This window comes from Notamacropus eugenii, chromosome 1 (assembly GCF_028372415.1).
Source record: "Notamacropus eugenii isolate mMacEug1 chromosome 1, mMacEug1.pri_v2, whole genome shotgun sequence".
In the NCBI taxonomy this organism is placed as follows: Eukaryota; Metazoa; Chordata; class Mammalia; order Diprotodontia; family Macropodidae; genus Notamacropus; species Notamacropus eugenii.
In genome coordinates this window covers 120,026,690-120,051,636 of record NC_092872.1, presented here as the reverse complement: position 1 = coordinate 120,051,636, position 24,947 = coordinate 120,026,690, and the positions used below count along the sequence as shown (strand labels likewise).

General features: G+C 35.8%; 1 protein-coding gene across 2 annotated transcripts in view; it reads left to right on the top strand.

Moving 5' to 3' along the window:
• Positions 1-409: 409 nt before the first annotated feature.
• Positions 410-24,947, top strand: part of LINGO2 (leucine rich repeat and Ig domain containing 2) — a 1,607,677-nt gene continuing 1,583,139 nt past the window's right edge. The window contains exon 1 of one of the 2 annotated variants that reach the window (XM_072612692.1): positions 410-1,060. The gene's annotated coding sequence lies outside the window, so the exon portion shown is untranslated. Of the gene's footprint in view, positions 1,061-1,117; positions 1,955-24,947 lie in introns of those variants that run through there. The other variant, XM_072612700.1, reaches the window with a different exon arrangement.

Below are 24,947 nucleotides of genomic sequence, written 5' to 3'. Positions count from 1 at the left end.
ACTATAGTTGTAAGAAAGAAATCACCAGGAGGGAAAAAAAACGAAGAGAAGATGCCTGGAGGGCGTGGAATCCTTGAAAAGATGTTGGGAGTTTGCCTTGTTGCAATCTGTTAACTAGTGAGGAGTAATTTACTATTTATTTTATTTTTTCATTAATCCTCCATTCTTTCTCCTCCCTTCTTCTTTTTAATTTCAGATCCCTCACCAGCCAGCTAGTCTGCGGTCGATGCAGGACTGGGCTTGAGTGTGTGTGTGTGTGTGTGTGTGTGTGTGTGTGTGTGTGTGTGTGTGTGTCTGTGTCTGTGTCTGTGTCTGTCTGTGTATCTGTGTGTGTGTGTGTGTGTGTGTGTGTGTGTGTCTGTGTGAATGTGCGCCCGAACACTGACTGCTCGGAGTGGGTGACAGCAAGTGAAGGAGCGGCTAGTTCCTTTTCTCTCTCCTTCTCCATCTTCTATCCTCTTGCTTTCTCCCTCTTCCGTTTCACCTAGAACCAAGGCTGTTTCACTAGATCTTTCCTGCCCTCCACCGCTTTTCACTTCAAAGTTTCCTCGGGGCCAGCAGCTTCATCTCTACTGGGCTGCCCAGAAAAAGACATTTGCTCAAGCTTTGCATTGGATCTGTTGTTCACCCCCACAACCACCTCACACAACCATTCAGGAAATTGGAGCAGCGAGTTGAGGTTTTTGCCAATTAAACGGGAGGGGGAAAGACAGCAAAAGAGAACAAGGGAGCTGCAGCTGGAAATCTCTGCTTTTGTTCTGTCTAATTCTGAATTGATTTGAGTGTCTTTTTTTTTTCCAAGGGAAGAAAAAAAATTAAAAAGGAAGCCAAGTTGGGCGAGGAGGGGCTGGGGAGACTCCAGGGTGTCAGTGTGGTTGCCACAGTCCTGTTTTTCATAAGGTTAGAAAGCTGTCTACGCTCCTCTGGGTGTCTAATCCTCATCTGCTCCTAATTACATTAAAAGAGAAAGCAAAAGGAACTGAGGTTTTGGAACTCAAGAAACACAACAGACTTGAATGCATTGCATCCACCTCCTTGGTTTTAAGGACACCGCCTCAAGGTAAGAGACAGCACTACCCCTGCCTGAATTATCACTGGGAGGATAACTTAAATTAGATATGTATTTTTGTAGGTGCGTATCTCTTATTTTAAAATGCAACTTTATTGTGTATTTTGAAAATCCTTACATGTTTTCTGTGCGATTGCCTAATTGAGGGTTGAGTGGGGGGAGAGCGATATTACGGTGGGAATTTAAATGAGGTTGCCCATGATGGAAATGGTGCTGATGCAAGACTAAGTACTTGCAAGGCAGGAAGCTGTCTTTGTACTTTTTAGAAGCTATTGAAAATCGAAAATCTCAGTGTAGTTTAGGTTCACTGTCGTGTACGTGTGTGCATATTTGGATTTTTTTTTTTTCCTGCACAAGATTGCCTCTCCCTGCAGTCCCCTCTCAGCATTTGCAAGCATTTTAAGCATTGCGGACCCATCCCCTTGTTGCCTTAGGGAATGGGAGTTCGGAGGGTGCCCTCCAAGGGAAGCTGTAGCAGGTAAGTAGAGCATGGGGGTAACCGGTTGCACCTTAACTGGTGGCGGCTGGAGCCAAGATGCAATCCTTGGGCGCTCTGCTCTCTTGCCTCTCCTTGTCTGATCTGGAACTGGTGCTGTTCCTTTATCTTCCGCCAGAGGTTCCTATCGGGTACCGCGGCCAAAGGTGGGTGGGGGAACAGCTGGGAAATGCGAAAGCGGGCTAAAGGAGCTAGCGCACCAGAGGGGTGGTGTGTTTGGCACCAGGGGCTGCGAAACACAATATTGGCCAGGAACAGAGGCAAAAGGAGTTTCCAGTCCCTGCTCCTCCTATCGCGAAGCAAGCTAGTGAGCTTCAAATTCGGGACTTTGCTCTTGCGCCACTGAAGGGACCAGCTTTTGGCTAACTACCTAAGGGCAGCCCCTGGAGGTAATCATACCTTTTCACCCTCTACCTTTCCTGAGCCCTCAACTGCGAACGCGCGGGGCGGGAGTGGGGAGGAGAGAGAATGTGTGTTTCTATATGCAGACGTGTCAAGACACCCCAGTGTTATATGTCTTAGGAATGATCTGTGATCTAGCTCTTCTTTCTCTTAACGTTTAAGAGTCTTATTTAGGGAAGTTTTCCATAGGCAACATTCAGTGGTTGGTCTTCAAGCTGGACTGTGCCATGAGGTGCACAGGCAAGCTGTACAATGCATCTCTGAGCTGCAGTGAACAGAAATGAAAGACCCCTTGCGTGAGGTGGGCTGGGGTGGGGTGAAGAAAGAAGAGCACCGCACCCATCACTTCTCATTCCCCTTTAGTTGAAGATTAAAGCATTCTTGCCTCGAATATCCCCTGACCTGGTATTTTAGTGATTCCCTTTCCCTCGAGACTGTTGGGGGTGGGGAGAAGAGAAGAAAAGCTACTGGGACAATTTTGGGAGTGGAAAAAAGGGAGGAAAGAAAAGGAGGCTTAAGCATCTAAGGGAAAGAAAAAATGAAACAGCATGGGGAAATAGAGGTTTGGGACTCAGGTTCTTTGGTAAAGCCTAGTCCATTTAACATTTTCTTTGACATATGTAATTGATTAAATCCAGCAAAACAAAAATAACCTCTTCCCAACATCTAGTACGCTACTAAGAACAGAGTAGCTACTGAACACACACACACAACACACACAACACACACACACATACACAGATATGTGTATATATATATATATATATATATATATATATATATATATATATATGTATATATATTAATTTAAAAAAAGAGAGAGAGAAGGCATTCTGTGAATTGTATGACTGCTTTGTGCCTGGTAGACAGTTGACAATTTATATATTTTTCCAATGTACTGTGCTGTGTGTATATGCACACTGTATGTGATTATTTTGCACTGAGTAATACAGTTCCAGTGTCCCCTTACGGAGGCTCTTGTCAAACATGAGTTTTGAACAGATGTTAAATCTTCTACAAAATAATATTTTAGGAGGGTAGGGAAATAATAACAATGCATTAAAATTCTGGGTAAATTGAATAAACAGTGAAGTTCTAATATTTGTGAAACGTTGATCCGTATGATTAAGAGTAGACATATTTACAAAAGACAGGAAGTGATGGTTAACAGTATAAGGGAGATCAGTGTATTATCATCACCATCCAGTAGAGTGTATAATTTCCAATGCTTTTGGAGTATGTAGCAGATAAAAGGAACACTCTTTGCTTCAAACCAGTTAAAAGGTTTTTGAAAACATTGTCAGACATTTCAACCTAACAATTTGAAACTAATTAAGTGTCAACTGGGGGAGGAAGTCCACATGCTACAATTCTGGTGTCATGGCATGAATATATTTTGGTTGAAATTATTTTCTTAAGATATACATGTGAGTCAGTTAGCATTATGTAATGACTTTCACTTAAGGGAAATGAAATTAGGTCAATATGTTGTTGCCTATGCTTCTAAAATGTAATGTTAGGCAACTGAGGATGAGATTGGAAGGGAAATCGATATAAAGTTTGTCATTCATGATGCACTGTATTGGCCTCTGTGCAGAAGTCTAGAAAAAATGATGGTTAAACCTCAAAGGGCTGTATTGAATTTTTAAATGTATTATTCTTAAAAACTTTGCAATTTGGCAGAATGCTAATCTACTTAATTAAAATAAAGCTATTTTTTCTCAGTTTAGGGACAATTCCCCCTCTAGAAAGAAAGCCTGGGAAATCAGAGGTCTGGACAATATGTATGCTCTTAACTGTTCATAACAGGATTTTATTTCTTGATATTCGCTGCCAAAACAAAACAAAACAGTACTGAAGATAAAAATCTAACATCAAGTCCATTTTTAGAGCATTTTCTTCTTTTAGAAACATATTTTTAGAAGAAATGAAACCACCATAATGCAAATTATGAAACCAAGAATATCTCAGAAAATTCAGGTTAAAATAATAAATAATTAAAACACAATAAATTAATTAGCTTAATTTTCTTCAACTCTAATTATGAATTCACCATTTTATAGATTGTTACATATTCTGCTTGCTCTATATATTCTGTCAAAGAGCTCTGGGAAGAAATTGTTCCCTTATGTACAAGGAAAGGAGGTCAATATACGTAATGTGATGTTTATCAATTTAATATACTCTGTTGCCTTTTATTTACAGACAGCATCAAGAGAAAATAATCATTTGCATTATTTGCTCTAATAATTCCCAGTCAAACATTTCTTTCAAGTTCAGTTTTGAAATTCTGATTCTGAGTCTTTCCCCCTTCAGTATCATCCCCTTGTGGGAGGGACTGGTTTGCTTGTCAGCGGTAATGGTTGCTTAATGAAAAGGTGAAAGTCCCTATTTGCTGAAATTCCAAGGAAGATGGTTAAACAGGTATTAATAGAGCCTAAGATCTCTAAAAATTGGGGGGAGGATGAGGGAGAGAACTGAGCTAGAAGGGAGACAATTGGTGGAGAGGAAAACATTAGTCTGCAAGTCTGGTATATAACCACACAGAGGAAATCTCAGAAATTCCTTTATTTGGGGGAAGACCACCCAATAATCTCCTCCTAAACAAATTATTATTTTCATTTTCTTGTGACCCCAAGTTTAAAGTTACTGCATAGAACCTTTCTGTGTAGTAGCAGATGAATAAAGAATAATTTCCCCCATAATTTCCTGTAGTACCTCACCTTTATTTTGTTGGTGAAATATACGATAAAAAAAGAAATTATAGATATAAATAATTTATTTTGGTTGCTTTGAAAGTATCTCAATCTTATTTATTTGAAGCAAAGAATTGTGGGAGTTTTTCAGGTCTAGGGAAGAATTGTGGTTATTTTTTAAATATCAGGAGTAGCAAAACATTTTTCATCAGCATTTCATTTGCAAAACCAAAAAAAAAATGGTCAGGGATATAAATATGAAATAATTAGTCTTTAAGAAGGTCTGAGAATGGGGAAAAAAAACCATCACATAGTTATTATATCTTAGACCGTGGATTTAAACCAAATGTTTAGCTAGAAATACTGCATTGATATGGGATCTGTAAACTGAGAGGTTTGAACTAACTTATTTCTAAGGTGGCTTTCTGCAGTTTGAATCTATGTATAGTAGTGTGAATACTAAAAACATAGTGGCATATTCCATGGTTACCTACTTTAAAATGAATAGGGTATATATTCGAATGCCCTGTTTTAGTAGTTAAGTTGTCCTTATTCATATTGTCCAACATTGAATCCAAAATTTTGAAATTCAAGTCCTCATACAATGTTTGAGCCAAATTTCCATGTTCCTGAGTTAGCCTGGAAGGCAGGCCCCTTTATGAACTTTATTAATGTCTTACCTTCTCCCTACCAATCCAGTCTTGAGATGATTCAACTTTCAAGTTCTTTAAAAGTAACTCAAGACCACCAGCAGGAGCCAACCCAAATGAATGGAGAAAGGGGTGGGGGAGACAGATTGGGATCGCATTTTAGTGGGAGCTTGGTCATTAACTAGTTATGTCACGTTGAACAACTTACTCCAACCCTATGAGCTCCACTTCCTTCATCTGTAAAATATGAATATCTACATTGCCAGTCTCATAATGTGGTGGTAAGGATAATAATTTGATTAAATATGTGCACTGATTTTGAAACATCAGATTGATACATAAACACAAGACATCATTATAATTTACATTATGAAACAGAAAAATAAAAGTTTAAAGGAAATTTATAAATTTGCAATTTTGCTGTTTAATTTTGGTGTGCTTTTATTAAGTGGAAAATTATTGAAGAAGTAATTTTTGAATTTTTTAAAAAGTCCATCCAGTTTATTACCAATCAGAAAATCTAGGTTCTTTATCCTGGATCTTTCCCTAAGTTACTGTGTGATCTTGGTGAAGTCACGTAACCACTTTGAATATCATCTGTAAAATTACGGGACTGGGCTAGAGGATCTAATCCAAACAGTAAATCTGTGATTCTGAGAAGTAGAACTGATATATCCCTCTGGACAATAAATTCATTTTTAAGGTACTGTACTTTTTGTTTTGATTTGATATATTTTAAGAAAGGGAGAAAGTAGAGTAAGGCATAATAAGATTTGCATTTTTAAACTAATTTAGGTTGCAGAAAACTTTATGTCCTTTGATTTCCTTAGATGCTCTTTAGGTACTGAAGATACAGTGGAGGTTGGGAAAGGGCTATGTGTGCAGAGGCAGGGAGCATTCCTTGTCCTTAAGGAACTTATAGTATACTTGGGAGCTCCATCATGTACATAACTACATGGAAACAACTCTGCCATGAACACCAACCTATAAAGAGTCATTTTAAGTATAAAAGCATGCAAAGTCTACAAAATTATTTGGTCACTTTTGTCCTAAGAAGGCAATATACACATATGTATATGTGTGTCTATATGTGTCTATGAGTATGTGTTTGTGCGTCTGTATGTGTGTGTGTGTGTGTGTAGTTTCCAGAAGAGACTTAATATTTACTTTCTTACTTGATGATTTTTAAGAGTATGTTAGCACCATTCAAATTCTTTTAGCACTTCAGATGAAATATTTTAATACTTTTCCTCTTTGATATGTTGATTTTAAACATTTCATCATTTTAGGACACTTAACCAATTCATTTTTTTATATGATACTAATTTTATGGGGTCTGAATATGTCAATAATATTTTAAGAAGGTAGATGTGAGAAACAGGTGTGAAGAACACTGCATTTAAATAAAAATGTGACATTTGGGGGGAGGGGAGAGATTTGTATGAACTCTTGATGAGAAGGCATTTTGGCCTACTAAATAATCAATTAGTTAGCATTTAAGAGAGACAGACAGATAGACACACACACACACACACAGACAGAGAAAAAGAGAGAAGGAGAGAGAGAGAGAGAGAGAGAGAGAGAGAGAGAGAGAGAGAGAGAGAGAGAGCGCTTTCATTACAGTTTGCCAGGGTAAATCAAATACTATTTCAGCTATTTATTTTACTACAGTTTCCCTGTAGTAATGTAAACTGAAAGCATATTTTCTCTTCCAAATGAATAAGACTGAAAGAGATGTGTATCTAGGATCCTAGGAAAGAGAGCAATTTACTTATTTGTTGTAGATATAATAGAACATAATATCAAATTGTCTTATAATGTGAACATTATTGACTTCCTAAAACCAAAACCAAATTTACAACATAACAGAAATATATGTAAAAAATATAACTCTCCAGCACAATTTTTCTTCCAGCTATATCACTGTAGAGTTTTTAAAACAGATTCTAAATTGGGCTGCACAAAAGAATTTTGTGTCTTCATAAGATCTCATTCTATTGTAATGTTACTATGGTTAGCTGCAAGATGTCTATCTTAAAGCCAGCATGAAGAGAAATAATTAGCATACAAACTGTATTACTCCTAGTGTACCAAGGGAGCAGACCATAGTGTCTTTTGATAAATGCTGCTTTTGAGACTCTACTTCATTTCTGAAAAGGAAGGTGTCTTTATCTTGCAACAATTTTGTGTTGGGCTTTTCTTTAGTTAACATATTTTATGCTGCTGAAGGTTGCCTTCATGAGGGCAAACACAATAGGTAGCCCTCATGAGGACTTTTACTCAATAGCCAGGCAGAGAAGCCATATTCCAGCAAGTTTCAACATCATAAGAATTCAGAAATGTTCTTTACTTATTACATGCTTCCAGCTTTGTTTGTAAAGTTCGTCTGAGTTAACAATCCCCAAAACTAAAATTCTGGCCATGATTTTACAGGCAGTGATCCCACTCACTTACACATATTTACTGGATGATTCCCATACTCTCCCCGCCCCCTTCCCAAATGCTTTACTAAGTACAGGAGTGGTGGTGCTGAAATTAAACATTTCTTGTTCACAAGTTCACAGTTTGGTTAAATAGAGCAGGACGTATAAACTAATTATTTGTTGTTTGGTCATATCAGTCATATCCAATTCTTCTTGATTCCATTTGGGGATTTCTTGGCAAAGATATTGGAGTGCTTTGCTATTTCCTTCTCCAGTTCATTTTACAGATGAAGGAACTGAGACAAACAGGGTTAAGTGAGGTGCCCAGTGTCACACAACTAGTAAGTGTTTGAGGCCATATTTAAACTCAAGGTGAGTCTTCCTGACGTTAGACCCAGCACTCTTATCTACTTAGCCACCCAACTACTCGTACAATTAAGTAATTAAAAAAAAAAAACACGTTTGTGTAGACATTAGTATAGGGAAACTCCTAGTGTGGAAACTTCTCCACCAGAACACTAATGCTTAGCTCAGTGGCTGACATATAATAGAGACTTGATAAATGTTTATTGATTGATCAATCAGCAACTCCTCTTACAAAGTTCACTTGGTTGTCCCTCATCTAAAAGATAATAGCTTTGCTGGAGTTAAATCCACTTATTCACCAAACAACCTATTATGTACAAGACAATGAAGTAAAAAAGAAGTATTACTTTTTTAGTCATGTCTCATAAAAATGACTCTAGCCATGGAACTAATGTTTAATTGTTAGATGTGGATATATCTATTATTGCCAAGTAAGTGGTATAGGAAATAAATACTATCACCTCAGGATAGGGAGACTTCACTATGTCTTAGATTATGTTAGGAAAGCTTTATAATGGAAGAGTATTCAGTCGGGTTGTGAAAACTGAATATAATTGATATAGGCAGGAAGAACTTTGATTAGAATATGAGATCTGTATGTGAAATTGCCCTGTTTTGGTCATCTATGCCTTCTCAGCATCTAGTAAGATCCCCTGAACAAACTATGCAGCTAATGAATATTTATTATGATCATAATTATAAGCAGGTAAAATAACATGAACAAGCAGGGAAACAAAAAAAAATATTTTAGATGTATTTCCCAGGGCCAGTGAGCATGTTATTCTGAAATGAGTACAATTTTGTATGGAACAAAGAATAGTGGGGCATGCTACTAGAAAAGTATATTGGATCAATTTGTGAAAGATCTTGAATTATAGGCTAATTTTTTAAAAAAATATATATCTAATAAGAGATAGAGAGCTGTTAAATGTTTGCCATCAATAAATTGACATGGCATCATACTATCTTAGAAAGATTATTATGGTAGTACTGTACTGGGTGGATCAGACTGAGGAGAAATTGGAGTTAGTGAAAATATGTACAAGAGTCTCAAAGGAGTTTTAACGATAAAACATGGTGCAATTCACAAATATTCAGGTAGCTACAAATGTTTATCAAATATAGCTATTTGCAAAGGAACTAAAAGATGACAGAAATTCATTTTGTGTAAAATTATCTTTAACAATACAAAGAATTTCATAATATTGTCTATAGTAAGTATTTGAAGGACTGACATATGGAGGAGGAATTTAACTTGGAATCTATTTGGCCTCAGAAAGCTGAGCCCAAGGGTAATGGATAGAAATTGCCAAGAGTCATATTAGGTAAGATCTTAAAGGAAAACTTTCTAAATTTGAGCTCTCTAAAATGTAGAATGGGTTGCTGTGAGAGATGGGTTTTTCCTCAAAGAGATGATGACCAATTGATGGACATGATAGAATAGGGATTGATTTCTTTCATGTATGTTAAACTTTATGTTATCCTATCTTTGACTCCACAATACTTGAATTGTTTCTTTCTCAATACTTGCAATATTTTCTCCTTCAACTGGCAACTCTGGGATTTGTCTATAAAATTCATTGCAGTTTTCATTTTTGAATCTCAGGAGGTGATCAGTTGATTCTTTCAATTTCTATTTTGCCTTCTGGTTCTAGAATCTCAAGATAATTTTTCTTGATAATTTCTTGAAAACGATATCTAGGCTCGTCTTCTGATCATGGCTTTCAGGTAATTAAATAATTTTAAAATAATCTCTCCTGAATCTGTTTTCAAAGTCAGTTATTTTTTGTGATGAGATATTTCACATTGTCTTCTATTTTTTCATTCTTTTGCTTTCATTTATTTTTACTTTTCATTCTTTTGGTTTGGTTTCATTCTGCTGTTTCTTGACTTCTTATAAAGTCATTAGCTTTTGTTTGCTAGGTTCTAATTTTTAAGTAATTATTTTCTTCAATCAGATTTAGAATCTTCTTTTTCACTTGGCCAATTCTGCTTTTTAAGGCATTTTTCTCCTCATTGTCTTTTTTATTATTAAAGTATTTGTTTTCAGTGTTTTACAATCACTTCTGTATATCTTAGATTTCCCCCCACCCTTCTCCCTTTCCCCCCCTACCATCTCATTCCCTCCCTGAAATGGCATAGAGTTTTATATAGGTTCTACACACACATTCTTATTAAATACATTTTCACCTTAGTCATGTTGCATTGAAGAATTACAATGAATGGGAGAAATCATGAAACAAACTAAAATATAATACAAAAGAAAATGAACTGCTTCATTCTGTGGTAAAATTCCAGAGTTCTTTCCCTGGATGTGGAAGGGATTTTCCCTTAAGACATCATTGGGAATTATTTAAGTCCTTGCATTGGAATGAAGTTCTAAGTCTACAAAAAAAATTCCTCACACACTGTGGTTGTTGCTGTGTACAAAGTTCTCCTGGTTCTGCTCCTTTCACTCAGCATCAGTTCATATAAATCTTTCCAGGCCTCTCTGAAGTCTTCCTGTTCATCATTTCTTATAGCACAATAGTATTCCATTACATTCATATACCATAACTTTTTCAGCTATTCCCCAATTGATGGGCATCTTCTTGATTTCCAGTTTTTGGCCACCACAAACAGAGGTCCTATAAATATTTTTGTACATGTGGGACCCTTTCCCTTTTTTATGATTTCTTAGGGATACAGTCCTAGAAGTGGTAATGGTAAGTCAAAGGGCATGCCAATTTTTGCAGCCCTTTGGGTATAGTTCCAAATTGCTCTCCAAAATTGTTGGATCAGCTCACAGCTCCACCAACAACGAATTAGTGTTCCACAGCTCCCACATCCTTATTGTCTTCTTCGAACTCTTTCATAATTTGGCCTAGTCTATGATTTAAGGTATTATTTTCTTCAGTATTTTTTTGTGTCTCCTTTACCATGCTGTTGGAACATTTTAAAAATTATTTTCTTACAACACTGTCATTTATCCTACCAATTTTTCCTCTACCCCTATTACTTGATTTTCAAAATCCTTTTTGAGCTCTTCCGTGACTTGAGACCAATTCCTATTTTTCTTGGAGGCTTTGAATGTAGGAGCTTTGACTTTGTTACATTCTTATGAAGGTATATTTTGATATCTCTTGTCACCAAAGTAAGATTCTATAGTCTGAGAAAAAATAATTTCCAGTGTTTGCTCATTTCCCCAGACTACTATTTGACTTTTTCTCTACTATTTGACTTTTTAAAAGTAGGACTCTGCTTCTATAGTGAAGGTGCACTGCCCCAAGCTTCAGAGATTTTGTTTATCTGTTTTCAGAGATACTTCTAGGAATCTGCAAATCTTTGATTCTTCTAAGTTGGTATGATCTAAAGAGATGTGTTTACTCTCCTGGCCTGAGCATTTTCTTCTGCCCTGGAACTGTGAGGAGGGTTCCCCCCTACTTTGGTCATAAGCTCCGCTATGCTAGTGTTTTCCTCACTCTGGGACTGCCACGTGAGCCTGGGACTAGGAACTGAATATGGGCAAAGCAACAGAGTCCTGAGTCAATGCCAGCAAAAAGATCCCTGTAATCTCCCTCTGACCAGTTGTTCAACCCCCTTACTCTTTGTGGGCTGAGAGTCTTGAAGTAGTGGCTGCAGCTGCCAATACTTATTCAGTCAGTAAAAGGTCTGTTTCAGTTTTGCTGAGTCTGTGGCTGTGCTAGAGTGACCTGCGTTGGAATATGCCCCACTCTCACCCAGGTGCAAAAAACTTTTTCTGCTGACCTTCTAAGTTATCTTTGGCATCTGTGGGCTGAGAGTCTGGAAACTTCCATTGCTGCTAGCAGTTCAGTTGCCCCAAGACCTGCTCCTGGTTTGCTGGTACTCAGTCTGCTATGGAGTGCCAGACTGCACTCCTCTCTCACCTTGCTGCAACAGACCTTTCCTGCCGACCTTCCAAGTTATCTTGGGTTGGAAATTTCACTCTATCTTTTTATGGGTTCTGCTCCTCTAGAATTTGCTTAGAGTTATTTTTAAAGGTAATTGAAGGAGTTTAGAGGAGAGTTAAGGTGACTCCCTGCCTTTACTCCAACATCTTGCTTCACCTCAGTATTTATACATTTTTAAAATGGTATGTAAATGGTAGTGGCAGAATTCAGGCTTTCTTTTTTTTTTTAACTTCTCTATTATTATTTATAGAAAATCAATCAGCAAGAATTTATTAAAGCTCTACTAAGTACCAGGCACTTTGCTAGCTCTGGGAAAATAAAGAGATGAAAAAGAGAGTCCCAGTTCTCAAGAAGCTTGCAGTTTTATGATGGAGACAACATGCAAACAACTATATACATGGATGATATATATAGGAAAAATGGAAGATAATCAGGAGAAGAAAGTTGATTATCATTAAGGGGGACCATGGAATGCAAAAGCATTCTTGCAAAAGCCAGAACTTTAGCTGAGACTTGAGCGCCACCAAGAAAACTAGGAAAACCAGGAGGTGGAGATGAAGAGGGAAAGATTCCTAGACATGTGAGTCAATGAAAATGCACAGTGGATGAACAACCAGGAGTCCAGTGTCACTAAACACAGAAGATGTGTTCTGGTAGCGAAGATATGTATGATATAAAAATGGTAAAAGGCTGAAAATGGCCAGGTTATGAATGGCTTTAAAAAGTAAAAAGAGACAATTTTGATATTTCATCCTGGAAGCAATAGGAACTACTGTAGGTGACTGAATGGACTAAATTGGTGAATGAGCTAAATAGTCTAAACTAGGAAGATCATTTTGTCATATAAATGAATGGGATGAGAGTAGGGAGAGTAATTAGGCAATGAGACCAATTAGCTTGCCATTACCATAGTCCAGGCTGAGGAGATGAGGGCCTGTATCTGGATAGTAGCAGTGTCAGAAAAGAGAAGAGGTCATATAGAAGAGATGTATTAAAGGTAGAAACAACAAGAATTAGAAACTTATTGAATATGAAGTATAACAAAGAATTAAAAGTTTAGGATGACACCTAAGTTGTACAGCAGGATTCATGAAAGGATGATGGTACTCTTAAGAGTAATAGCAAATTTAGGGGCATGAGATGGTTGGGAGGGAGGAACAATAATGAGTTCAGTTTTTGATATTTTGAATTAAAACTATCTACAAAGACATCCCTTGGAGATGTGAGAATAGAGTTCAGAAGAGAAATTAGGACTCAATGAATTTATTGAGGATCATCTGCCTAGAAGTTGTTTAATTCATAGAATAAGTATATTAAATAAAGATAATGGGTATGACCTGGGTGAAGATCAGACAAAAGAAAGTAATTAGGAATGGTCAGATAGGAAGGAGGAGAACCAGAAGAGAGCAGTGTAATGAAACTCTAGAGAGAAAAGAATATCAAGGAGAAGAAGGTGTTTGATGTAAAAATTGCACAGAAGTCAAGAAAGATGAGGATTGAGAAAATACCCCTGGTTTAGGCTTTTGAGATTATTGGTAATTTTGGAGAGAAGGATTTTAATAGACTGATAAGATCAGAAACCAGAATTCAAAAAGTTAAGATTGGAGAGGGAAGTAAGTAGAGGCATAGATTGTAGGGAGAAGAAGTATGAGGCTATAATTAGAGGATATCATGCAAAAGGTTTTCTGGATGACAGAGACATGGGCATGACTGTAGGTAGTAAGGAAGCAGTGAACATAGAGAAAGAGAGAGATTGAAGCTGAATGAGGAGAATGAGAGTGAGGCAACTGTTCTAAAAGATACAATTGAATTGAATTAAAGGAATTCCCAAAGTAAGGAGAAGGGCCATCTCATTGCGGGAAAGTGAAAAAAGACAAAACGATGGAAGACATCTTAGTGATGTTAGACAAGGTGGATGAAAAAGGGACCTCTTGGCCAATGGCCTTAATTTTTTTTCAGGAAAATATAAAGCAAGACTCTCAGCTGGGAATATAGGTAGTGGGAAACCATAGAAATTTTGAGGATGAATAAAAAGAAAATTTTGAAAATGCACCAGGGTCAATGGGAAAATAATTAAATTAGACATATATAAAAGGATCACTTTGCTTCAATGATGTCGAGTTGAGATTACATAACATTCACTTGTATTGGATCCAGTCGGCAGGGTTTCATTAATTTCTCCAGGTTGGTCCAGGAGTGTATGAGCAAAGGATGTCAATGGTGGAAATGATCTAGAGAAGTTTGGTAAAGCAAAATCTTCCAGGTGATAAAGGGTGAAGGGACTCAAGAGAAGAGGGTGGTATAGATTTGAAGTGGTTCACCAAATGATTAAGACAGTGAAGAGATAAGGGTAAATCTACTGTGGGGGCAGGGAGTAGCATGGGAAAGAACTGAGTTGTGGAGAAATTGTAGGCTATGAGGATGAAAAGTAAATAGGTTTTGGGTGTAGTAATACAAAGGCAGAGGTGAAATTACAACAGATTGTGATTAAAGTAATTTCAGAGTTCATGGACATGGAAGCTGTATATTTATATATGATGACAAGACAGAGCATCACTGTCTCTGTGCATAATTGAGGTGGGTGGGACAACAGATAACAGGAAATGAACAAGTTGAAGAACTAAAAAGTTAGGGGTTTGGTGATAATATCAAGATGTTTGCTGAAATCCCCTAATATGAGGGCAGGAGATGGAGACAAGAAAAGGACAATGAGTCAGGCACTATCTTCATTGGTAAAGGCAGGAGGATGTCTCGAAGGCCCGCAGTTAATAGCTACCAGCATTTTTGAGTGACAAATATGGATTAAATAGTCACAAAAGAAGATAACTTATTTACCTATAGTAATAGATATCCTGACAATGGCCACAGGGAACATATTCCAACTCCTTCCCCCTCCTCCACCAGAACTAGTGAGTGCAAGGAAAAGGAAGAAAAAGAAAAGATTTAAGATGAAAGCTAATTCACCCATGGAACAACAATTCTAGAGTATTAAGTTGAGTAGTTTTAGAGGGGGTTGATGGGGTTGGGTTTAGGGTAAGGGGAATAAGAGAGTCCTCTGATAGTAGGTGGACTGTAGGTTGGATAAAAATGGTAGTTTAGGAGATAAAGATGGAATGAATGACTTGGTACAAGTATGTTAACCATTGATGAATGACTTCTGCTAGGTCATCAGTGTGCATAGAGGTTCTGCCTGGAGTTAAGTTGTTCCAGGGCATCAGGCAGCTGGAAGGGATAGAGGAGGATTGGTCAGGCATAGGCAAACTGATTTCTGTGGAATTTGAATGGCTGAAAAGAATGGCTTTCCACTAAAATATACTGTTGGACAGAGAGCTTCTGGTGTTTTATACATAGCTCTTGTCCACTAAGATTTTTTTTCGTCCTTATTTCCCATTCATTTTCTTTGTATTCCTTGAAAGTCCACTGAATAGAACTGGAACCATGGAAACAAGTACACTTTTCTGTGGGTGTGAAGTCAAGGACAAAGAGGCTATGTAGTAGGACTAATAACCGAAAAGAAGAATAATAGTAATTTGTTGTTATTCAGTTGTCTCTGACTCTTTCTGATCTCATTTGGGGTTTTCTTGGCAAAGATGCTGTTATTGTTTTGGGGTCATTTTCTTTCTCAGCTCATTTTACACTTGAGGAAACTGAGTCAAACAGGGGCAAGTGACCCATGCAGGGTCACACAACTAGGAAGTGAACGAGAAGAAGACCAGTCTTCCTGACTCCAAACTTGGCACTTTATTGACTATGCCACCTCGTTGGCAATAATAATGATAGCTAGCATTTATACAGTGCTTTAAAGTTTGCATGGCAAATTACATGTTATCTCATGTGATCTTCATTGGCTAGTCTTTGGATGTTCTACATTCAAGAACATTATGATTCAGCATGTATGTTTTTGATGCAATCATATTTTATCATCATGATAGAAAATCATAAAGAAGCAATTTGTATCCTGACAGAAAAATGTACATTTCTCCCTCACCTGATTTTGTCATGAGAGGTAAAAACATATAGGATGCAAGATTTTTCTTATTATTATAGGTTATTCATATTAGAAATGCTCTTCAACTTGTTACAACTGAATGATCATTATTAATATTTTAAAATTGCAAATCCAAGAACAATTCAGATGATTTTATTTATTGTATCTAGAGGTGGATAATGAGTGTGTAAAGCCATTCTAACACTATATGACTTTCTTATAAATATGTATATATAATAACCAATAACAAATCATTAACCAAATATGACTTTTTAGGAAAGTGAAAGTCACGGAGTAAGTTGAGCAAGAAATTCACTTACACAACTACCAGAAATTTTGTTTTGTTTTATCTTTTTGTTTTTCTTTGAAATATTCTTATGTTACAATTGCCGTTTGAAGGAAGCCTATTGAGTTCAAATGATGTCCCAGTTTTCTCCTCTCTCTTCAAATTTTTAGTACATTTTTATAAAATAACAAGCATTATATTATTCTACATTTTGGCTGTTGAATCTTCTTAGGTATGAAATCTTTCTTTCTCCTTTTTCTCCTTTATCTCTGTTTCTTAATTTCTTAAAAGTAAAAAATCAATCACTTAGTGATTTGATCACAGTTTGTTTCTAGGGGAGCCATTATGCATCTGTTGGTGTTTGTTCTTTGTTTTTCATGAGGATTAATAACTTCATGGGATGGAATCTTGACTTATCGGTGAATTGGATTTAAGTTAGGCAGAATTGTACGAAGTCATCCTTCCCCAGATAAAAAGTCAGAATGACCAATGATGGCCCAGGATGCAGTGTCTTTGATATCTGATCAAGCTCTACGAATTTCACCGAACTAGCTTCAACTGTCTTCATGGACATTGGGACAAATTGTTCTCATCTGCACATTCTGTTGGGGAAGTCTTCGGATGCTTGGAGTAGATTCCCCATACTTCAACCTGGTTTAGCCCATCTAGGCACTTCACCAAATCATGTCTCCTGTGTGTGCTATGACTTCTTGGAACCACAGTTGAGAGTTGACTGAAAGGTGGACACCAATTGTGGATGAACAGCCTTGAAAAAAGCAAGCTTTCACATTAGCGATGCCAGCCCTCCTTGAACACCTCATACACTGTACTCATTATACAATGTGCTATCTCTCTATGACTAAATATGATTTGATGGAAGTAAATCATATTTTTCATCTTGGTTACACATTCTTATTTGACCAATATTATATGGTCTTATCTAATTTTCTACCATTTATTTTGTTGGAATAAAGAAATTTTTTTCTAGGTATTTTTGACTTGCAAAATAGCTAACTTCTGATTTACCTTTCTATTTAGATTTCAGGTGTGTCTGGCTACAATTGCAATGGAGACTATGTAGACTAATATTTGACTTGTTTCTCCTTTTATGAAAATTTTAGCCTATACGTATTCCCGAAAGTTTATTGTATAAAATACTCCTTATGCAGTTTTCCATATCTGGGTTCACCTTGAGAATATTTTCTTGACTGGTTTTGTTATGATTTGTCTTTACAGTTTACCAATAAGGAATGGAGATTAAGGAAAACAGTTTAAGATTCTAGGTCATTAATGACAAGCTCAAATAAGAACAGGGCCCCCTAAGCCCAAGGACCCCTGGAGACACATATAAAGTTAGAAAACTATATGTTGGCACTATTTATGTTTTATCTATTTCTATTTATTTTGTTAAATATTTCCCAGTTACATTTTAAACTGGTTCTGGCCACATTCAAAAGGTTTTTCTTTGTTTGTTTTAAGGGGGAGGTATACTGCCTGAAGGTAAAGTGACTGACACCTTCACTGTAGCTCATAGAGTCTCTTAAAGGATTTTATTTGTGGAAGGAACCTCAGACATCTAGTCTAATCCCCTTATCACATAAGAAAGTATGTTCAAAATATTTTGAACATGGAAGAATTTGTAAAAATATCAACTTACGTTATTGATATTATTTTATACATAAAGAAACTGAAGCCCAGATAGGTTACACATCTTGCCCCTGTTCTACAGGTATTACGTGTGTGTGTGTGTGTGTGTGTGTGTGTGTGTGTTCATTCTTCGTTGCTGAAGAAGACCATGCCATCAGAGAAATGATGACATTACTTGCACTTGACTTTGTTTTGACTGAGGGAGGGCTGTGCAAGGTCACCAGCCTCACTTCTCTTTCAGAGCCATCTGAATCCAGTGACCAGATATTCATCAGGATGACTGGAGATGACCCAGGATGAGGCAACTGGGGTTAAGTGACTTGCCCAAGGTCACATAGGTAGTGAGTGTCAAGTGTCTGAGGTGAGATTTGAACTCAGGTCCTCCTGACTCCTGCACTGGTGCTCTATCCACTGCACCACCTAGCTGCCCTACAGGTAGTATGTAATAGATGCAAGAACCCAGGTCTTTTGATTTTCATTTCAGTGTTCTTTATACTGCACCAAAGCAAAACCACTAAGCTTTAAAAAGTTACCTTAGGTAAAACTGCTGGTTCTTATTGTCCTCTAACCTTGATTTGCTTCAGTAACTATTAATGTAACTTATGAGTATAAATATTGTAAATAAGCAGAGTTAGGCTATTTTAGCTATTTTTATTAGTATCTTCAAAGCAAGTAGGTGTCACAGTGAATAGAGTGTCAGCCTTGACGTCAGGAAGACTCAAGTTGAAATGGGACCTCAGACACATACCTGTTTTCCTCAGTTTCCCCATCTATAAAATGAACTGGAGAAGGAAATGCAAAATTATTCCTGTATCATTGCCAGAAAAACTTCAGATGGGAACATAAGAAGTTGAACATGACTAATGGACAAAACAACAACTTATTACTTTTACTGAAGGGGTTTTGATATTTTTAACAATAAGTTATTTTATTCATGGCTATATTCCCTCAAATAGCTGATCCAGGGTAACTTTTGTTTCATCTATATGCTCAGAATTTTCCTCCCAATCTGTGTACATTTCATAGGTATTGATAGATTATCTATAATTATCCTTCACTCCCACCCCTACCTCATTTTAGGTCTTACATTTCATTGGTATTATATTTTTAAGATTTATACCCTGCAGTAATATTTATAATGTTCAACAGCCTAATGTCTCACTATTGCCTTTTGCTTTACAGAAATTGTGGAATTATATGACTTGTGGAGATATATCATCTCCAATTTTGATATCAAAATGATGAACCTTTGTTTTGGGAGGAAATACTGTATTTTTAAAACCACTCTGCAATTTACTAAAAGCAATTCAGTCCACTTGCTTTCATGTTTCAAGTCTGGGCCATTGTTTGTTCAAGATATTGATGAATAGAGATAGAGAGTTATAGATCTACACACATATATCTGTGTATAGACACAAATATAGATATACATATACACAAGATATATGCTATATTCGTAAATTTCATATATATTAGTCAAGAATCTTTCTTTATCTACATATTTTTCTCCCCTGTATATATAGTAGAAACTGAGCTTTTTATTTTATGAGTCAGATCTCTTTGAGGAGGAGTTGTGATGTCCAGGGATTTGTTATAAACACCACATTGTTATCCAAAAAAGAAGATCTAGTGCATTTCATTACTTATAAGGAACTCTGTCCACCCAATCTATTCTTTATGCATATTTTCCACAATGTTTGCAAACATATTTGTTTTGTATACATCTTCCTGTTTTGAGACTTTCTTGATATTTTTAATTGAAAGCCTGACCTATTGGTCAAGTTATTTATATTTCTGTCTTTAAAAAAATTCTCTGCGATGATTAAAAATACAACACTGAAAAACTGAAGCAGGTGCCCCTAAATGGTGGAAAAGACAGAGTGTTGTGCCTGGAGTCAGGAAGACCCATATTCCTGAGTTCAAATCTGGCCTCAGACATTTACTAGCTGTGTGACCTTAGGCAAGTCACTTAACCCGATTTGCCTCGGTACTCATCTATGAGTGGCAAATAATTCCAGCATGTTTGCCAAGAATATCCGAAATGGAGTCATGAAGAGTCAGACATGACTAAAAAAGTACAATAAAAAACTTAGGCAAGTTTTCTGGACAAGATAGCAGTTGTATTAAAAGTGACATGTATAACTGTTTTAAAAAATTGATCAGACCGTTCCCCCTCAACAAATCACTGACCCCATGGGACTGAAAAGACCATATTTATTGGTTTGGCCTTCAGGTTTGACTGAATGTGCCCCTCCCTGACAATTAAGGAATGCTATTTACTTTTTGAGACACGGATGCCTCTAGTAATCTTGTCTAGGAAACCAGAAACAAAACCCTCATCAGGATCCAAACATTCCCCTTAATGACCAAGTCACCAATAACTTTGATGATGAAAAGCAAGAATGAGAGCCATCCTCTGGGGAAGGGGCCACCCCAAGTTGGCTCTTCTGTTTGTAAGTAAACAGAAGTGAGGACCCTATTCAGACTGGTTAGGGAGTGATGACATTTCTCAACTATGCCTTTAGTTGGGAGTAGGAGAAGACCCATTTTGAGATAGGTTGGGAAATAGGGTTTGAGAAAGTGGGGAGCAGGATGAATTATTAAATAACTGATTATTAAACAATGCAACATAATATTAATGTTCCTCATCTGTATGATTTTATTTCATGTATGAAGGATCCCATGTAGTAGTAGAACAGTAAAAGGCACATTTTATTCCAGAAAATCAAAAACTTTTTGTAGTCAGCAAACAGACAGCAACTTCCCTTCAATTATGTGATAAAAGATGTAGTTGACTATAGAATATTTTTTTTGCAATAGCCTGCTTCCCTAACCATTTCATGATGAATCAAGGATCTCCTTCATATATACATACAAATATATGATAAATGATAAACTGAGTATATGGGTTACAAATTATCTAAATTGGTATTTTGATGGTAGTAATATCCATGATTTATAATGTATGTACTATTGTTCACTTCTTTTCAGATATCTTCAAAATCAGTCTCAGGCTTCTCAGATTATTGTTTACCTCTCCATCAAGGGAATTTCTTTGAATGCCCCTAGTCTAGTGTAGCCTAACTCTATTTTCTAATTTTAATTGCATAATTGTTTCCTCGTGCCACTGTGATGATGGCATTTAAATGTGGCAAACCACTATATTTGATGGAGTGAATTGTTTTGTATAATAATGTTTAAATGTATTTTCAGTTGTCATGTTTGTTCTTCTAGTTCTATCCTTAAATGTTTTGTTTTAAAGATAGTCTGTTTTAACTTAGTCTCTTAGCAAACTTTTCATAAACTTTCGTTGACATTCTCTGCTTTCATATTGTTTTATGATTAAAAGATCAGAGATTCAGGCCTGGAAAAGACTTTGGAGGACATGCAATTTGACTTCTTTCATTTTACAGGTGAAAAAAAAAAGACAGGTCTAGAGAAGGAAAGTTTTATGTGGTCACACTATTATTAACTAGAACTAGACAGCATTGAGATACCAGTGGTAAGAATTTTTTATCCTCCTCTGTAATTTTTTTTAAAATTAATTTTAATTCTAAACTGTTCTTGTGCTTACCAGTCATTTCTCTCTGGTTGGCAAGAAGACCAAGTGCTTGTTGGCTGAGGTACTTTCTATTCACATTTGGTCCTTCATTTTGGTTGATTTTCATTGGTTACACATCCCACAGGACATGGAGATTGAGTCAATTCCTGTACTTTTTTCCATTTACCATATTTAATACCAATAGTTTGTTAAAGGAGGTACTGCTGGAGTTGTTTAACTTGCTTGTCATATCTTATTTCCATTCTAACTTGACATTGATATTTGTTTTTGTATGTCAGGGGTACTACAGTACACAGCAAATGCATAAATGATCCTCACATTTGATAAATCTTTGTTTCCTATTTGTTAATAATTTTCATTTTTGTGAAGTTATTTGCTACTTGCTATGTCCTACACTTCCTCTCTCTGCTCTTGAATATAAGTATGTGACAGAAATATGAAAGCTATCTGTGTAATATCAAAGTCTTTGGTCTGTTTTCTTCAATATTTCTTATTTCTTTTATTTCTTGGGCCATATTTTCCACCATATTTTTCATTGTGTTCCCTTATGCCCACCTTTACAATGACTTCCCCTACCGTTAAAATGAATGTTATTTTAATTTGGAGGCTCTTATTAGATTCTTAGCAGAATGTTTCAACTGCAATAGCCATTGCAATAAATGCTGATGTTGGTGCTCAACAATTATTATGTTCTATTTAGTAATCCTCACTGAAAAGTTTTGTGTAATAATGTCTCTTGTCTCTGGCCACATGATGAAGTCTGTTGTTGCTGTTGTTGTTTAATTTTATTTATCAAAGAGAATCAGCAAGTCATCCTTATATTTATATACAACTTTCTTTTGGATGGGTCCATTTATAGTTAGAATATCAATATTGATATGAGTTATTTACTTTTCTAATACATTCTTTCTTAATCACTGGACAACTGTCTTGAATTTAGAATACAAACAGTTGCTCATTTAAAAAAAATATTCTACAAACTGCATGCTATGAAAAAAATGCCCACTACATTTTTTATTTCATCGCTGTTGCTAATGAATCAGAAGACATCCAAATGAGAATGAAGACTATTTTATATTTTTTCTCTGTTTCATGGGTTTCAACATTTGAAAAACAATTAAATATTGAATAGCAAAAGTTATCTTTTTTAAAAGAAATACAGATAATGAATTAAAAGATGATTTTAAGGCATTTCTAGTCAAAGAATACACTAGGTAGTTCAGCATTGTTTCAGATTGGTTATATACACAGATATCACCATTTACTAACTACCATTCATCTTTTATAATTTATTAGCCAAACTACACAGCACATATAAACTAATCACTGTTTTCAGGAAGTTGTTCATCAGTAGAGCTGAATTTCACAAGGGTCTATAAATTCCGTGAAAACATGTATCAAAACTTACTTATCAGCAAGTGACAAAAGCTTTTAAAATTCAGACCATTATAGGGATTTTTAACCATTTAAGAGAAAAGGTAGTACAAAAGATTGCTGGAGCTACTTATGTCTTTCCCCTACTTTAATAACATTCATAAGTTGAATTAAAATGCATTATTTTCAATAATTGCAGATTCATGACTCCTCTTCAAGAAAGTAGTGTATGATATATAGAAAGCCCTGACATTGTTAGAATGATTTTGCTCTTGCTGCTATTCTTAAAAATCAATTGGGCGCTATGCACAAAAAGCATATATTTTCTGACATCTTATTAATGCTACGTGTTACTTTGAAAAACATTGCTAAGTAGAATTTACAGAAGGTATTCAAAGAAAAATTAATTATTGCTTATTATTATTTTGCTTTTTAGGCGAACATATCCCTGAAGATGCTATCATTTACCATAGTGTTTATTCCTAGATTTCTCTGGTTTACACAGTTAATAAACATTTTTTTTATAATGGCAGCTTATCTCATAAATTGTTATGAAATCCAATAGGGAAGAAGGTATAGTAGGCAGGTAGTGAAACTCTATTAGGTAAAGTGTCCATTGCTAGTTGTAAACCTAACCTCATGACTAAATTGGAAACCCAATGATAGAATTATGTAAGCTTTTTTTTGTAAAAGGAAAATAATGTGCTTTTTAATACTTGAGTGGAACAAAAGAAAATTCAACAATTTTAGCTTAGTAAAAAAATAATGTGGAAATTCACATTATGCATTTTGAAAGTCCATTGTAATTGTTGTTGTTATTCATGTAGCTTATTTTCTGCTTAAGGTAATTCATGCACAACTATTTTTAAAATATAATTAAGTTATGTTTGACATTTCTCATGACTCGAGTCAAACTGATGAGTAAAAGTAGAAATTTCGTACCAAATATATCCATATCTTCGTGTCTCACTACTGCAGGAGATATGCAAAGTTAATAAACTGACATTCTACTAAAAGTTTAAAATTGAAACAGCGTTGGAAGAATACCACCTTACCTTAGAAACTTGGTATTGGAATGACTGACTTGTTCACAAATATACAAAACTCCTTTCTAGAACGTATAGTTAAAGATTTAATTTGTAAAAGTTTCTGTCAACAATGTTTTTAAAACGTTTTTACAACATGGTGTATTGAGATATGTCACAATAAGTTAGTGCCAGCACTTACTAGGTTTATTATCTAGGAGCTTTTTGGTATACTCTTGTCCCCTCTAGTCTCTGATACTTCAAGAAACTTGGGAGATAACTTGCAATGTAGTTTATTTATTTCTGAGCTGACAAAAATGAATTTTTTTTATCATTCCACGTGATTAATTAATAGAATCACATACAGACGACCTGGGGAATAGAGAACATCCTTTTTAAATCAAATTTTACCTTTTTAAATCAATTATTATTATTACTTCTTCCCTCCTATTGAAAAAAGATAAATAGAAAAACATCTTACTTGTGACAAGTATTTATAGTTTTAAGAAATTCTCATGTCGGTGATATTTCATATTAGAGGAGAACTTTCAAAGCTGTAACATTTAAGTAACTTGAATATAGTCTTCTGACCCTACTGAGGGTTCTAAACTACTTTTCTAAATTTCATTTGTCTCTATGATACGTTTTGTACTTCAACTATAGATTGATCTGTAATCTTATATTGCTTTTTTTCCCCATCTAGACAATATGTTCTTTGAGGGCAATTGCTATAGCCCATCTTTCTCTGTATACTTTACAGTTAATTTCTCTGGGGTAGCACAGTGACTTGTATACAGAAGAGGTAGTCATAGTTTCTTCAGCGTTTAAGTAATTCAAAGAATAGTTGAAAGTCATCAGAGAAAATTATAGTTAGGAAGAGGAGATAGCCAGCAATGATCTGAAAACTTTCAAAGTAGACAGATCCAAAGTCTAAAATCAAGAGAAGAAAAAGATGAATCAATAACTATTTTAGGTGAGGATGGAGAGGTATTTTAGTGGAAGAAAACAGAGTCAAGAGAACCCCAGGAAAACCACTTGTGATCAGAAGGAAG